The following is a 15104-nucleotide window of genomic DNA, read 5'->3' on the forward strand; positions in this document are numbered from 1 at the left end:
TGAAAGGCACCTCACTCTGTTCTTGCACTTGGAAAACACTGTCTACTTGTGCGCTGTGGTAAAACTTTGCATTTTGGCTAGACACCCTGTGTGGAGCTGCAGCTTGGGTTTTTTTTTTTTTTTTTTAGTTTTTACAGTCACCCGAAGGCAGCAAGAGAACATGGTATTTCCACAAGCCAGAATCCCTCTTGATGGCATTGGTAAAATAGAAACAGAGTGCTAGGTGGTCAGCAGTGAGAAGCCCCATTACAACACAACCTCCAAGTCTCCTCAAAGTGATTGACTCCCCCAGATTGCTGAGGGTGTGGACTTTTCTGTCAGGAGTCCGTGTCTTCTAGAATTTTCTTCAGAACCCCTGATAGTCTGGAGCTGCTAACCGTGGTTGATCAACACCAATTACCAGCGAGGCTAATATTGTCCTCACACACTGTATTCTTGTCAGTATCCAGTGACCTCATAGAGACCCTAAACATGCTGGTTCCTTGACCCCCCCCCTCGCAACTGTTACTGAGGGATATCACTACCACTCTCTGCTCACACAAAAAGGGATGGCACCTACCACATGGTTGAACCTTGAGGATGTGATGCTAAGTGAAATAAGCCAGTTGTAAAAGGAGACATCAGTACGATTCCATTCATAGGAGGTAGCTAGAGTAATGACATTCACAGAGACAGGAGGTAGAATGGTGGTTGCCAGGGACCCGGAGAGAGTTACGGTGATAACTGTTATGTTATATGTATTTTGCCACAACTTGAAAAGGGTGGCGTGGCTGAGAAGGTGGTTAGGAAAGCCCCAGTTAAGACTCCAAGTTCTTCCCCAGGTAGAGCTGAATTAGCACCCATGACAGAAATCCAGACATTGATCTGGGCTTCCATATTTTCAGACATTTTTGACAGGGATGTCATAAATTTTATTAGCAGTACAATTCTCACTGATAGAAACTTCCCTGGTTCCTCAGGCTGTTGCTGACTCAGGCCTCCCTCCGCAGACTGGAAGATGTTTGACTTAGCTGAAGAGTTCAGGGGGTTATGTTTCCTACAATTCCAAGAGAGCACAGCTGATCACTGAAATTCCATAGAGCTGGAATTTGGTTGGAAAGTAGACAGATACAGGGCAGCTGTAGACCACTCTGGCCATTTGAAATATAGCCACACTAAGAAGTAATAATGATGCATAATTTGTTTAGCAGTGTGTAGATTTCCAAATGTTTCACAAATATAGACCACACGGTCCTCACAACAAAGGTGTGGTGAACTGTCACCATGGAGGTCCTACCACGTGCCAATTGCCATCTTTATCTTTCTCATTATGTCATCCTCAGCCCAGACTCACACATTTAGAGAAGCCCAGGGACACCTGGGTGGCTCAGTCAGTGAGGCCTCTGACTTAGGTCGTGATCTCAGCTGGGTTCCTGGGGTGGGGCCCCGCATCAGGCTCCCTGCTTAGTGGAGGGTCTGCATTTCCTTTTTTTTCTCTGCCGCTCCCACCCCTCCCACTTGCGTGCATTTGGGAGCACGCTCTGTCTCTCGTTCTGTTTCACGAATAAATAAAATCTTAAGAAAAAGAAAAAGAGGGCAAGGCCACTTGGTCTGGTAAAGGAAAGAGACACGATTCCAAGACAGGATTGTTTATGTGTTTGTTTATGGTAATGGCATTTTTTTAAGCATCAAACTCTGTATTTTGCCCTTTTCATGAACCTAAGAGTTAAAGACGAAAGGAACGAAGGAAAGAATCCCAGGAGTCTTGAAGATAGATGAGATTCGCGCCTTCGGACAAGCTGGAACAGCATCTCATGGATACCTAGCTCTGCAAAGCTTTAGGAAATACATTTTTGTTAAAAAAAAAAAAAAAAAAAAAAAAAGATCATGGGCGCCTGGGTGGCTCAGAGGGTTAAGCCTCTGCCTTTGGCTCAGGTCATGATCTCAGGGTCCTGGGATTGAGTCCCACATCAGGCTTTCTGCTCAGCAGGGAGCCTGCTTCCTCTTCTCTCTCTCTCTCTCTCTGCCTGCCTCTCTATCTGCTTGTGATCTCTGTCTGTCAAATAAATAAATAAAATCTTAAAAAAAAAATCATAACCACAATCAAGGTCTCGAATAAAGCAGTCATGGCATAAAATACTAAAACTTTCTTTATCCCAATGAATTATTATTTTTTTGTTTTGTTTTGGTTTGGTTTCAGCCACACCACATATCTGTTGTGGAAGCAGAAAGAAATACAAACCAACAACAACAATAAAAAAAAGTTGGTTAAAAAAAGAAAGAAAGAAAGAAAGAAAGAAAGAAAAAAAACCTTAGTACCAGTTATCTTTACCATTAGATTGTCAGTCACTGAGATGACCAATTCTTTAAGTCAACTGTTGTGTGCCATCCTCCAAAAATGGAAACTTCTTAACATACCTCCAGTCCTTCCTTCCTACCCTGAATGCATATGTCCACCTAAACTTATCTTTCCTACCGTGACTACAGACAGATATCCCCAAGTCACAGGCCCACTAACCTGGAAGGAGCCCTAAGACAGACCCCTGCAGGCCTCTCCTTAATCCTTTCCAGACAAATGAGATACGATTTCAAAAGATCTTCAGGAAATTCAAATCCCCTCCCTACTTTGGTGACCTGTGTTTGAAGCTTTACTCATATGATCAGAAAAACCTTCATTATCATTACGCTAGAGTTCCCCCTGCTGCAATTTCATCTTCTTAAAAAAAAAAAAAAGTGATCTGTCCAGCTTTATGAAAACCTCTCTAGTATCAGAAGTTTATGCGCTATAAAAAGAGTGACTGATGGTGGGTAACTTACAAAATAATACCATATTCTACAAAAAGAGTATAAAGAGTCTTTTAATAATGTTTCATCGTAATACTTTTAGGATATGATTCAGCGTAGGAATATTTGTAATACAGAAAACTTTGCAGAGATACATGTATTGAATAAGGTTAAAGACCTTTGCACACATGAATTTATTTAGACAATGCTTTTCCGGGCTTAGTTTCATCTATCTGTTCCTTTCTCATGCCTGCATAAGCAAACACAATTTCCTAGATACATCCACCTTGATTGGGCCTTGCTGGTCTGTGTGCATTTGCATCTCTCCATGAATGAGTCCATTTCAAGCACATATATATGTCTGTGCATGGGTAGAAAGATAAGCTTAGCAATTGTGTGATTTGTTTCTGCTTAGGCAGTAAGTTACTAATCTCCTGATTGGAACCAGATTTGTATGAATTAGGAGTTGAAATTGGAACAGTCACTGCTGTGTGCAGGATGTAAAGTGAATAAAATGAATGGGGTATTAACCTTCAACCACTGAATATTAATCAGCTTTTCATAAGAAAGAAAACACAGAGCTTGCCACACTAAATATTTTCAGCGCTTATTGACAGGATATGATTTCTTTTCTCCCTTAGTCCTGTTCCTTCCAGTCAAGGACCTGAACACCGGACAATAGTCAGCTTGACCCAGACTGATGTATGATTTGAAAAACCCCAAGTACTGTGGGTAGGTCAGACTCTGCGCCTCTGTGTCTTCCAGTCACTCCTACAAACATGCGCCAAACTAAGCCTGAAGGGAATTCACAGAAGGACCATGGACAGGAAACCCTAATGACCACAAAATGAACATGTAAACGGAGTACATTTCCCATTGTCCTGGAAAGGGACTTGCAATTGCGGGATGACTCTGGACGTTTGGATGAGAGCGACATCTACGCCAAGAGGGATTAAAAAAGAGAAAGGGTCATGTATGTAAACATGGAATCTGGGTAAAAACAAAACTTGGGATGATCTTGTGTGTGTGTGTGTGAGTGTGTGTGTGTGTGTGAGTGTGTGTGTTTAAATGTGATATTGCAATAGCTTTTATTTGAGAAAGTGAGGGTCTTATATTTATGTCTGTCATGATAACAGCATAGTTATATCAATTTCTACATTTATCCATACCTATATATCTCCATAGCAATACTTATGGACAAGTAGAAATGTACATGCAGTATATTTACATAATATAAATAAATATAAATATAAATATTTACATATTTACATTGTCAAAGAAGGCAGCAGGGGATTCTTATTTCCTGAAGATATTTGGAAATAGCATATATTTTATTTAAACATTACATATCTATATCTGTAAAACTATGTACATAGTACTACAAAGAGTATATTTCATGAGGCTAGGCTCACGTGGAAATTGGGCACAATTTTAAAAACTAAGGAGGGTGATGGGGAGGGCGTGGATTTCTTCCATATCTAGCTCAGGCAAATCTCTTCAAGTATTTTCTTAAATATTTTTGAACGTACTCAAATATTTTTTTTTCATTTATTTGCAAAACTATACTCCAAATGAGGGTGGTGTCTATTTCTATGGTATTGCTTTACTTATCAGTAGGTAACTCTCCATCTCTAATGTGTCTCATAATGTTGAGTAAGGGATTTTCTCCTTGGTGACCTCTCTTATTTTATTATTTTATTTTATTTTCTCCAATAGGTGCCCCTTTCTCTGTCTATATCACCTAGTTTAGATCTTCACTGCCCGGATATGCTCCCTGCCAATAGTTTCAAACCCTTGATCCCAAGCACTGAAGTAATCTCCCTTGTAAGGTCCATTTAGCATTAAAAAAAAAAAAATTATCTCACTCCCTTTAGCTGGCAACAACACTGGAAACCCATCCACTAGGCTAATTTCATAGAGATGCTGATAGCCTAATTGGTTTCCTGTAGGACCATTCTTAAGAATTCTAAAGATGCTTCCTCCCCACACCCCCCATGATGTCCAGCCCTTGGTTATTCAAACACTAAGTCTAAGTTCTGTTGTGTTAATTTGCAGGTATATTGAAGTTACTAATCTGCTGACCTGAAGGTAAAGGGAATAGCCTGAATTATCCAGGTGGGCCAGGTGGGCCCTTAAAAGAAGAGGAAGGCAGACCAACCAACAGAAGAGATAGAGCAGAAGAACCATAAGAAAAGAGGCCAATGCAGAAGCCAAACCTTAAATGTGGACTTGACTTTCTGTTGCTGGCTTTACAGAAGGAGGAAGAAAGTTGGGATCTCCCAACTGCTGGCCATCCCCTGCTGACAGCCAACAAAGAAACAAGGGCCTCGGTTCTGCAACTCCGAGGAATGGAATTCAGCAACAACTGCATGAACTTGAGAGGGACTCTTCCCCAGAGCCTCCGGTGAAGAGTGAAGCCCTGCCAACACCTTGATTCGAGCCTAGTGGGACCCATGTTGGACATGTAACCTAGAACAACTATGAGGTATGAATTTGTGTTGTTGAAAACCACAAAGTTTGGGGTAACTTCTGATGGCAGCAATAGAACACAATATAGGTAACCACCAAAGTCTCCTTTATTAAATACCCAAATGAATTAATCTCAAGAGTGCCCCAGAACATCCTGGAAGGGGAAAGATTGCCATAGTTAGCACATCCTTGAGTCTCATCTGTAGACCAACGGTGTTGACAATTGCCCTTAAGAAATCATAGCTCCTCACCTCAATCTGCTGGCTACAGTGGGGTTAACTCTTTTGCAATGAAACGTTGACCAAAAGAACTATGCACAGGTGACACAGAAACTGTAGCTGAAATTAAAAGAAAACCTTTAATAATGAGGCCACAAGAGAGTATGTTATGATAGTATATGTAAAGGGAATACAGTAATTTACATGAGTTTTTGGTAGCTCTAACTGTTTCATCAAAAGACAGTGCCAGTTGTCTGACTCGTTGATAACTCAGAGCAACCAATAAACAAACAAAACAAAACAAAACAAAAAGAGAGAAAAAATAAATATCCAGAACTCGGGACAAGGAGGATATTGGTTTAGATTACCGAAATTGATGTTTCCATAATTCTCTATTGCACTTTCCCCAAGATCTCCTGGCCACTTCTCAACATTAAATAGCCCTGGCTAACAAGCCTGAGTCTGCCTGAGGAGATAATATCAATTTGTAATCCTGGAAGGCAAACTGAAAAGCCCTAGGAAGAAAATGGAATGACTCAGCATGCATATTGAGAATGGAATCCAGAAACCCAAGGCACAAATGCCCAATTACTTGAAGGCAACCTTATTTGGAGGATGTTAGAGTCTTTGCCCCCTTCCCCACCCCTCCAAATTCCACTGGCATTGCAAGCACCCTCTTTTCCGTCTACTGGGTTTCTCCCTTTCTGTCATTCTCAAACAACAGCCAAACATCTCAAACTCCAAAATCCTGAGGCAAATAGCTGTCCACTGGGTTTCAGGATCAGACCACTGAACCATCCCTTTTCCCAGTCACCTCACTGAAACATCCAGAGCTGGAAGAAGATTCCAGTGGTTTCTGCGGAAGCTGTTCATGAACATCCTGGCTAAAGGCTACCCGGCAAGCACATGGAGGGAACCCTACAAAGAGGTGGAATGATTTATATAACATCTGAGGTGAGATCTTAAAGATCTGGAACATTGCCTCACCTTTTGGAATGAGATCCATAAAGAAGCAAAATGAAAGCATCCTTCAAACACGATGGACATGAAATGTCCACCTGAAACATTTGTGGAAATATTTAGGCTTTAGCCTAGGACTTTCATCTCAGTCTATGAGACCCTTACATCTCTAGCTGAGCTTAAAATTCTTTCAACTGATGAAGAGAAAAGAGATAGTTTCGTTTGAGGTCCCTCAGGGAAGAGAAAGAATGCACTGGATAAAGAATTGGAGTGACATCATACACATCACCAACTTACCCTGTACACTGTCCTATTCTATCATCATCTGCTTTCTATAGGTTAGAAGGACCCACTAATGGAAGAGAAAGAAAAAAAAGGGATTCTTGATGTTTATTTATTTTTTGTCAGAGAAAGCCACACAAGGCTCCTGGGATGCCAACATTTATTAGCCTCTGATCCTTTCTACTTTGATTTGATAGTCTTTGGAAGCCAAGAGTAAGGATTAATCTCCCAAACAATGACATGGGCATGACCAGTCTTCTAGTCCTCACCCCCCACAATACCGCATATGGCAATGATCTCCAATGGATTGCTACCATTCTTCCAGTCTCAAAGACACATAGCTACATGAGTTGGCATGACTGGATATGCAAGTGTAGACTCTTGTCTCCTAGACTCCTTCCTTGTGATGTTGCTTTCAGAGAAACATTTTTTTCACTGGCTCTACAAGAGTATGGAAAGTTGTCAGCTTCAAAAGATACAGATTTCCTCAAATTGGGAAGTCTTCCTCCAGGTCCAGGATGATCATAGAGTGAGCATGTTCTATCCTTGGGAGCACGGGGCTTAGAAAGGAGAGGAGGGAGTGAAGGTCATGACATCTCTCCTACTGCGATACAATCCCATTCCAGAAGGAGAGACCTAGGATGATTAAAATACTGTTTTTGCAGCTGTCACACAAATGCTATTTAGAATTCGTGTTCTGTATCCCAGGATTTAATGCAAATTGTCCACATAACGGAGGGTCAAAATGATAATTTAGATGCAATTAGCCAGATGTGTTGGAATGAAATTTCTCCCACAACCCCCCAAAATTATCTGAATAACTTACACACACATAATCACCTTACTCCAGTGGGAAAATAGTATGCCCTTGTTTATTTCTCCCAAATACCTAGAGTTTCCAGCAGTGTTACATCAAGAAAGTGCCAAGTCCAGGGAAACAAATAAGATAACTCTGTGAGACCAAGCTGTCTCTCTTTTAAATGCAGACAGAATTAATTTGTTTTCATTGACTCCTTATCAAGTTACCTGACTTTGATTCCCAGCACAAAATGTATTTTAAAAAGGGGGGTGGTGGTAGTGATGGTGGTAGATTGTCAGGAAATAGCAAGTTCTTTTTCTACTGAGATAAAAATCATTTGGCAAGCCAGGGTAAAATACTGCTGGTTTCCAGTAGGGAAAGAGAGGGAGAAAAAGAAAAAGGAAAAAAAAATAGAAGATGCTAATGAACCACAAAAGAAAAAGAAGGAAGTACTTTTTTCTTTTCTTTTTTTTTTTTTAAATAAGACCTTACTTTTGAAAACAGCTCAGTTTGCAACCAATTTTTGAAGAAATGTCAAAGCAATTCCTTTGGGAGCTCAACCAGTCTATAGAAGGAGTGCAATAAAGTGAGCGATTCAGATGACTTTAATTAAAGGGCCCAGGACCATCAGAACTGACCTTTCAGACACAGCCTTTTATCTCCAGAAAGGATGAAGCTGGTAAGAGCAAGTGATACAGGGCAGAGGGAGGGAGCCTTGGAAGCCAGGTGACCAACTGCATTGTGAGGGTAAGTGTGTTGAGGGAGGAAGGCAGACTGTTCCTTGAGAAAGCAGTCCATTTTTATAATTATGCATTTGAAGGAAGGGGGCATACCCCACAGGCTAGTGAGGGAGAATAGGACCTGCAGATGACACCCAGGGTTCACTTGCCCTCTTCATTGTAAGGAGCCTTCAGAACCCCTTGGGCTCTCAAGTGGGCACCTTTCTCCCTTGCTCCAGGATCCAGATGCTAACATGAGAAGAGATGTTCATCAGGAAGGTCTGGGAAGGAGGTAAAAAGGGAATCTTGGAGCCAGGGTGATCCTTGCAAAGGATCAGCCACGTTCACACCAAGAACATCAAGACCCCTTAGCTTCCTTCTGAAATGAAGACAACCCAGACGTCAAGGCTGCTTACAAACCTCCCCAAAAAAGCAACTTAGAGGCTGTTGGTGAAAGAGATCATCAGCACAGCTCCTACTCCAGTGAGAAAATAGGTCCTTATCAGTTGAGACTGAGGAAGGAGACAGAAAGCAAGGTCTAGGAATCACAGGTCTAGAGGAGAAGAGGGGATTTTGGAATTTTACTGTATGCATTTATCCAAATCCAAGGAGGGGGCTTCCAGCCTTTTCTCCCTCCCATCTGTGAAAGATAAGACATTTGAGGTCCCCAAACACTGAAAAGATTATTGTGCTCCCTTTCCTACTGTCTGGCTATCTTTCTATCTGTCCTTTGTCTGTCATTATCCACCTACCTACCTACCTACAATCATGTATCAACAAAATTGTGATTGTCAGGATATTCCCCAATATGCTGGGTTTTTTCCTTCCATGCACATCACCAGTCCTTACTTCCTTGAAGTCAGATATGCCATGAGATTTGCTTTGGCCAATGGAATATGAGCACAGGAGACATTAGAGACATTTTTAGGCAGAAGACTGACTTTAACAGCCAATGTACAATTGCACATGTTGTCTCCCCTCTGCCACTGAGACCAGGACAGCTCTAGTTACCAGCCTGCTTCCCAGAACAAAGACAAAGTGGTACAGAACCACCCCACCTCAATGCTCAGAGCCCCTGCTGGCTGACCCAAAGCAAACGTATAATACGGTTAAAAAAAGTGTGCCTTTGTTATTTTCAGCCATGGGGATTTTGACATTGTTTTTTGTTGAGGATACAAAAAATATAAAATAATAAGAAGTCTGCAAGATTTCTTTTCCAAGTGACTACTTGGATAACTTGGCACTTCCGTGAAATCATCAAATTCTTTGAAGAATTTCTCTCCTTTTCTATGCTTACGCTATTGTACTGGAGTGTTAAGTGTGTACCCCATCTGTCTATTGAGCAATCAAAATCCTTCTCACATAGAAACTCTGTCCTGTGTTAAGCACAGCAGACCTTATTGACTTTTGTTTTTAAGATTTATTCACTTATTTATTTATTTAAAATTCAATTAACCAACATACAGTGTGTCATTAATTTTTGAGATGGTGTTCAATGATTCTTTGGGATGGGAGAAGATATTTGCAAATGACATAACTGATAAAGGGTCGGTATCCAAGATCTATAAAGAACTTATCAAACTCAACACCCAAGAAACAAATAATCCAGCAAGAAATGGGCAGAAGACATGAATAGAGACTTCTCCAAAGAAGACATACAAATGGCTAAAAGATACATGAAAAAAAATGCTCCACATCACTCACCGTGAGGGAAATACAAATCAAAACCTCAATACCACCTCACACCAGTTCGAAAGGCTAAAAATTAATAAGACCAGAAACTACAGATGTCGGTGAGGATGTGGAGGAAAGATTGATTTATTTATTTGAGAGAGAGAGTGGGGAGAGGGGCAAAGGGCAAGGGAGAGTGTCTCCAGCAGACTCCCCACTGAGTGTGGAACCTGACACGGGACTCAATCTCACGACCCTGAGATCATGACCTGAGCCAAAATCAAGAGTTGGGTTGTTTAACTGACTGAGCAACCAGGCATCCCTCACTGACTTTTAAATACTACACTGAGATTGCTCTACTGTCATCTGCCAGTCACATGCCCTTGGAGAGTTTATTCAAACTCTGTAAGTCTCAGCTTCCTTAGCTATACAATTAGGATTGTAATTCCTATCTCTCCAATTTATTGGGCCACAGGAGGAAAAGTATACAATTCGTAGTGATACCCTCATTCTTCATTAGCAGAAATGTTACTTGACCCTTCTGAGGAAGCATTTCCCTTCCATAAAATGCGGATGACAATACCAACCTTCCACCTCATAAGGAAATCAGCCAACATAGAGTTCGTAACAGGTCTATACAATAAAGTCATAACTATTGATATAATCATTGTGATCATCATTATATTAATAAATCACACGGGACCTAATATGTATTCATTAAGTCTTATTGGCTTCCCTTGCCCTTCACTGTTTCCCTCTTACCCTTCGTGTTTAGGAGTGGGGTCATTCAGAATAGCGTTATCCATAGCTAATCACGAGGGTGGCCAGCAACCTAAGAAGAGAAGAGAATTAAAAAAAAAAAAAAAGAGTCTCTGCTTTAGACCCATTTACGATGAGACATGTCTGGATCCCTAGGATGCCAGGTTTTTTCCATTCCGCAAACACATGGCTTCCATTAGTTGACTGATACTGACACATCGGAGGCTTCCAAAGTCCTCTGGGCCTCTGATGAGTGAAAGCTTTGCATGCCCAACAAGGAAAAGGCAGCCTCTGCTGGCGTGAAAATGCTGCCAGGGGCGGGGCGCTGGAGGTGTTGAGTTTAGGTAGGAGACCAAATCTGGCTCTGTTTTTAATGACCATCCTGTCCACACCTGAAAATAAACTAGCCACACCTGGTGAGATTCCTAAGGCTCCGGAGCTCCAATGTTGATGTCAGTGTGCATACAGGGCCTCCATTAATCAGAGTGAGTGTTGTGTGGTGCGTGCTCACCAGGGGCTACAGAATAGTGAATAATTTGCTGTCTCACCATCTCTGCTGAGACTTCTCATCCAAAGCAAACCCAAGCTCCAGTGTTATGCTCGTTTTAGTTTGTGTTCTAAGGACACTGTTGTTTGGTTGGCTTCCTAGGAACAGTCCTGAATTCTAATTAGTTGGAGCCTGTATAATGGTAACTTAATCCTCGACCCGGCCGTTATCATCTGTTTCCTGTCTTCAAAGACGCATGGTCCATTTTTGTATTGCACAACAGTGATACTAGGGGCCTCATTTCAAGTTTTGTGTCTCACAACAATAAGTGCTACTTAAAAGAGGGGGAAGTCAGGGAATCATTGATCTGAGGAATTTGGGGCAATTATCAGCTCTAGATTTTATAAGGAAATAAGTCTTTGTATCCTTGATTACAGAGGGGACCTTGATTACACTTAGCTCAGACCTGTTATCTCTCAGAATGTTTGCAGTTTCAGGCTGTGCAGTGAGGGTGAGCAAATAAAAGTGTAATGAAGGAGCAGTGAAGGTATATTTGCCTAAAACCTCAAGCTGATCATGAGCTTTCATATGTGTCTGATCACCAGATTCTTTCAACAGCCATGTAAGCCAGGTGAGCAGTTACTCTTAACCCATTTTCTGTAGGCAAGCTGGGACAACTAGTCATCCTGTACAAGGCATACACAAGGCAAGTACTTTTTTTACTCTGTTTTGCAGATGGAAGGAACTGAAGCATGATGAGTCCCAAGGTCACACAGCTAGCCAGGCTAATGGAGATTTTTTTTTTTTTTTAAGAGAAAGAGAAGGCACACATGTGTGGGCACATGCATGTGCTATTGGGGAATGACAGTGGAGGAACAGAGGGAGAGAGGGACTTTCCACACTCAGTGTGGAGCCCAATGCAGAGCTCTATCTCATGACCTTGAGATCAAGAGTTGAGTACTTAACCGACTGAGCCACCCAGGTGCCCCTGGGCTTGTTGGGATTTTTAAACCTATGTTTTTAAACCATTAGAAGATACTAAGAAAGAGCTTCCTCCTATGGGGAAAAGCTGTAGCCCATTAGCAAAGGAGTGAAGTTACCTATTGCTCTCCTTATTAAAGAATTTAAGGGGCACCTGGTGGCTCAGTTGGTTCAACATCTGACTCTTGATTTCAGCTTAGGTCATGATCTTGGGGTCCTGGGATCAAGCCCCACATTGGGCTCTACATTCAGCAAGGAGTCTGTTGGCGATTTCCTCTCTCCCCACTCTCATGCTCTCTCTTTCTCTCTCTAAAAACAAATAAGTAAATCTTTTTTTAAAAAGTGTTTACTATTCTGCTAGGCTGTGTTTCTCTGTTGTTGAGCTTTTCTTTTTTCTCAAGTTCCATTGTTGTTATACTTACCAGTGATTTGGGATAAAATCTAAAATGTTAATTAATTAGACTTTTCATTTTTAACCACTGTCATTCTATCTTTGAGGAAAAAAGAGAATGACATTAACACTAGCAACTCTAAGAGAATCAAGATTTTATTCATAAGAGAAGAGTTCTATTATATTGTTTTTTCTATTTTCCATTCGAAAGAGATCTTGGCTAGCAGTGATTTACTGTGCATTATAATTTCAAAGGCCACCAGTGACTCTCAAAAGACATTATCTTAGCTCCTACATACTTTCCAAATGTATTTCAAAGATGCATTACCTACAAAACAGTCTATAAAACAGACTCACAAAGTGGAATCCATGAGTTGTATGAACCAAAGGAGTCATCACCTCAAATTATAAGATGGCCCAGGAAGAAAGTTTCCTCATGGAAAAGGATTTTCCAATTTCCCAAACAATTGTCCATAAATGGATTTACTTAAGCAAAAGCTTAAGTACATTTCAAAAGAAACCATTGATCAGGACAATATGAGCACTGCATAAATTTAAGGGCTAGTTAGGGACATTCTAAAATCCCAAGGCAAAATTAACTTTCTTTGATAGAGGAATAGGGCCAGTTGGGAGCTTTGGCTGATACTGCTTTTCATGAGTCATTTTGTCTGTGGCCATGCCTTACAAATTAAAACCTACCTAAAAAAAGAAAATCCCTAGGTGTGAGATGATTAAAGTTTCAAATCTGGTCATTTGAAAAATCACGAAATTTTGGATGAAAGCCATGCTGTTTGGAGGATTTTATTTTTCTTTTTAAAATCCTACATATTGCTGAACTTATGAAGAATTCTTGATTGAAATAAAAAGTGAGGGCTTTTGGAGAGAGTCATTCTCTTTGATATCAGATGTATTTTAGTCTATAGTTTTCCACTCTGGCTTATGTGGATGTCTAGGCTTGCTTCCATCAACTCATTTAATCTCTGATTTCATAAAAAAGCATGTTTCCTGTTTATTTTTGTCCAAACTGAGCACAATCTGTGCTTCCCAGCTCTTCCAACAATCCCAGTTTTCCAAAATTCATATCAGAATGCCTGCGAGGCATGTTAAGTGCACACTTATCTCAACAGGTTGGGAGCTGCATATCCATAGGGAGAAAACTTCGTTACTACTCACAAAGACACTCACTTACCAAACTCTGATTTAAAAAAAAAAAAAAAAAAAAAAAGTTCAACACTTTAATTTACTGCAAATGAGTGAAGGGGGGAAAGAAAAGTTCATACAAATAAGTGCTGAGCTACAAGTTTAAAAATGAATAGGAAAAATTCTCCCTAAACATTTTAATTAATTTTCATATATAAGCTAGCTGCTGGATTGAAGAAATGTTAGCATTCAACACAAGCTCATTTGAAATCAGCCAAAACCAGACACTTGAACCAAATTCATTTATTACATCCATTTCTCAAAGCTGAGAAAATTGATTGTGCTTCAGGGAAACTTTAGTAAACAACCATTTGACCACAGACACCAAACATTTTAGTATCACATACTCACCAACCCAACGTACAGATGAGAACATTGAGGGCCATCTTTTGTTACAACTAGTAGTCCTTGTTTTTTTTGACAACTTGGTCAAGAATTTATAGATATCATCCACGTCATTTGAATCTGTCATTGCACCAAAGAAATGTCCAACATCCAATATGTAAATATACAGACAAGTAAATGACTTTTATGGCCACAAACTTTTGTTTTCCAAAAACATTTGCAAAACTCTGCTTGTTAGTTTCTTGATGTATATTTAGAATATGTCCTCTCTCAAATCCTTAACCCTCAGAAAATGAAGACTTGAGAGAAATTAGTAATTCTCTGCCTTCACTACATATGCTTCCACATGCAAGAGCAATAACTTTTGCAACCGAGTACACGGATGAAGAAAAGAGAGAGAGTACAATCTACCACGTATCATGAAATGGCTCACTTGAGTTCATTGTTCATGGGGAACAAAGTCTTAAAAAATAACCCAAAAGGCAATATTTGGGGTTATTCATTTGTTTTTATTTCCAATTCCTCATCAGTTAGGTAACGTTGGTCTTTTAAAAAAAAAAAAGAATTTATTTGTGGGGCGCATGGATGGCTCATTCGGTTCAGTGTCCAACTCTTGGTTTCAGCTCAGGTCATGATCTCAGGGTGGTGAGATGGAGCCCTGTGTCAGGCTCCTCGCTGGGTGTGTGGCCTGCTTCAGACTCTCCCCACCCACCCACACCCCTCTCCCCACCCTCCCCACTCAAGTGCCCAGGTACTCTCTCTCTCCAAAAAAAGAAGGAGAAAAAAAAAAAAGAATTTATTTGTAAATAGGAGTAATGAGTTGGCAATTGAAATCAGGTCTGACAACTATACCCGAGCAATGAAAACATAAATGCCACAGAGCCTTGCAAAACTCTCTCCCTCCCCCCTGGCAATTCCCTTGTTTCCTCCTGAGATTATCTAATTATACAGTAATGCTGGGGTATTCTTCATTTGTAGATTAATTAGTTGGTGCCTAAGCAGTTCTTTGAACATAAAAGGCAACATGTAAATCTAAGTATAATTACTTATCCTCAAGCTA

At 40.6% G+C, this 15104-nt stretch overlaps 1 long non-coding RNA gene across 3 annotated transcripts in view; it reads right to left on the minus strand.

Annotated features, from left to right (window-relative positions):
* LOC101692218 overlaps positions 1 to 15104 on the minus strand; it is a 67888-nt gene that overhangs the window by 24582 nt on the left and 28202 nt on the right. For 2 of the 3 annotated variants that reach the window (XR_001178876.2, XR_001178873.2), the window contains exon 2: positions 10644 to 10713. The exons of the other annotated variant lie outside the window; for it this stretch is intronic. This is a non-coding gene — a long non-coding RNA (uncharacterized LOC101692218). The remainder of the gene's footprint in view (positions 1 to 10643; positions 10714 to 15104) is intronic. 3 annotated transcript variants of the gene reach the window in all.

The sequence above is a fragment of the Mustela putorius genome, unplaced genomic scaffold (assembly GCF_011764305.1).
Source record: "Mustela putorius furo isolate JIRA1106 unplaced genomic scaffold, ASM1176430v1.1 tig00001999_pilon_pilon_pilon, whole genome shotgun sequence".
Classification (NCBI taxonomy): Eukaryota; Metazoa; Chordata; class Mammalia; order Carnivora; family Mustelidae; genus Mustela; species Mustela putorius.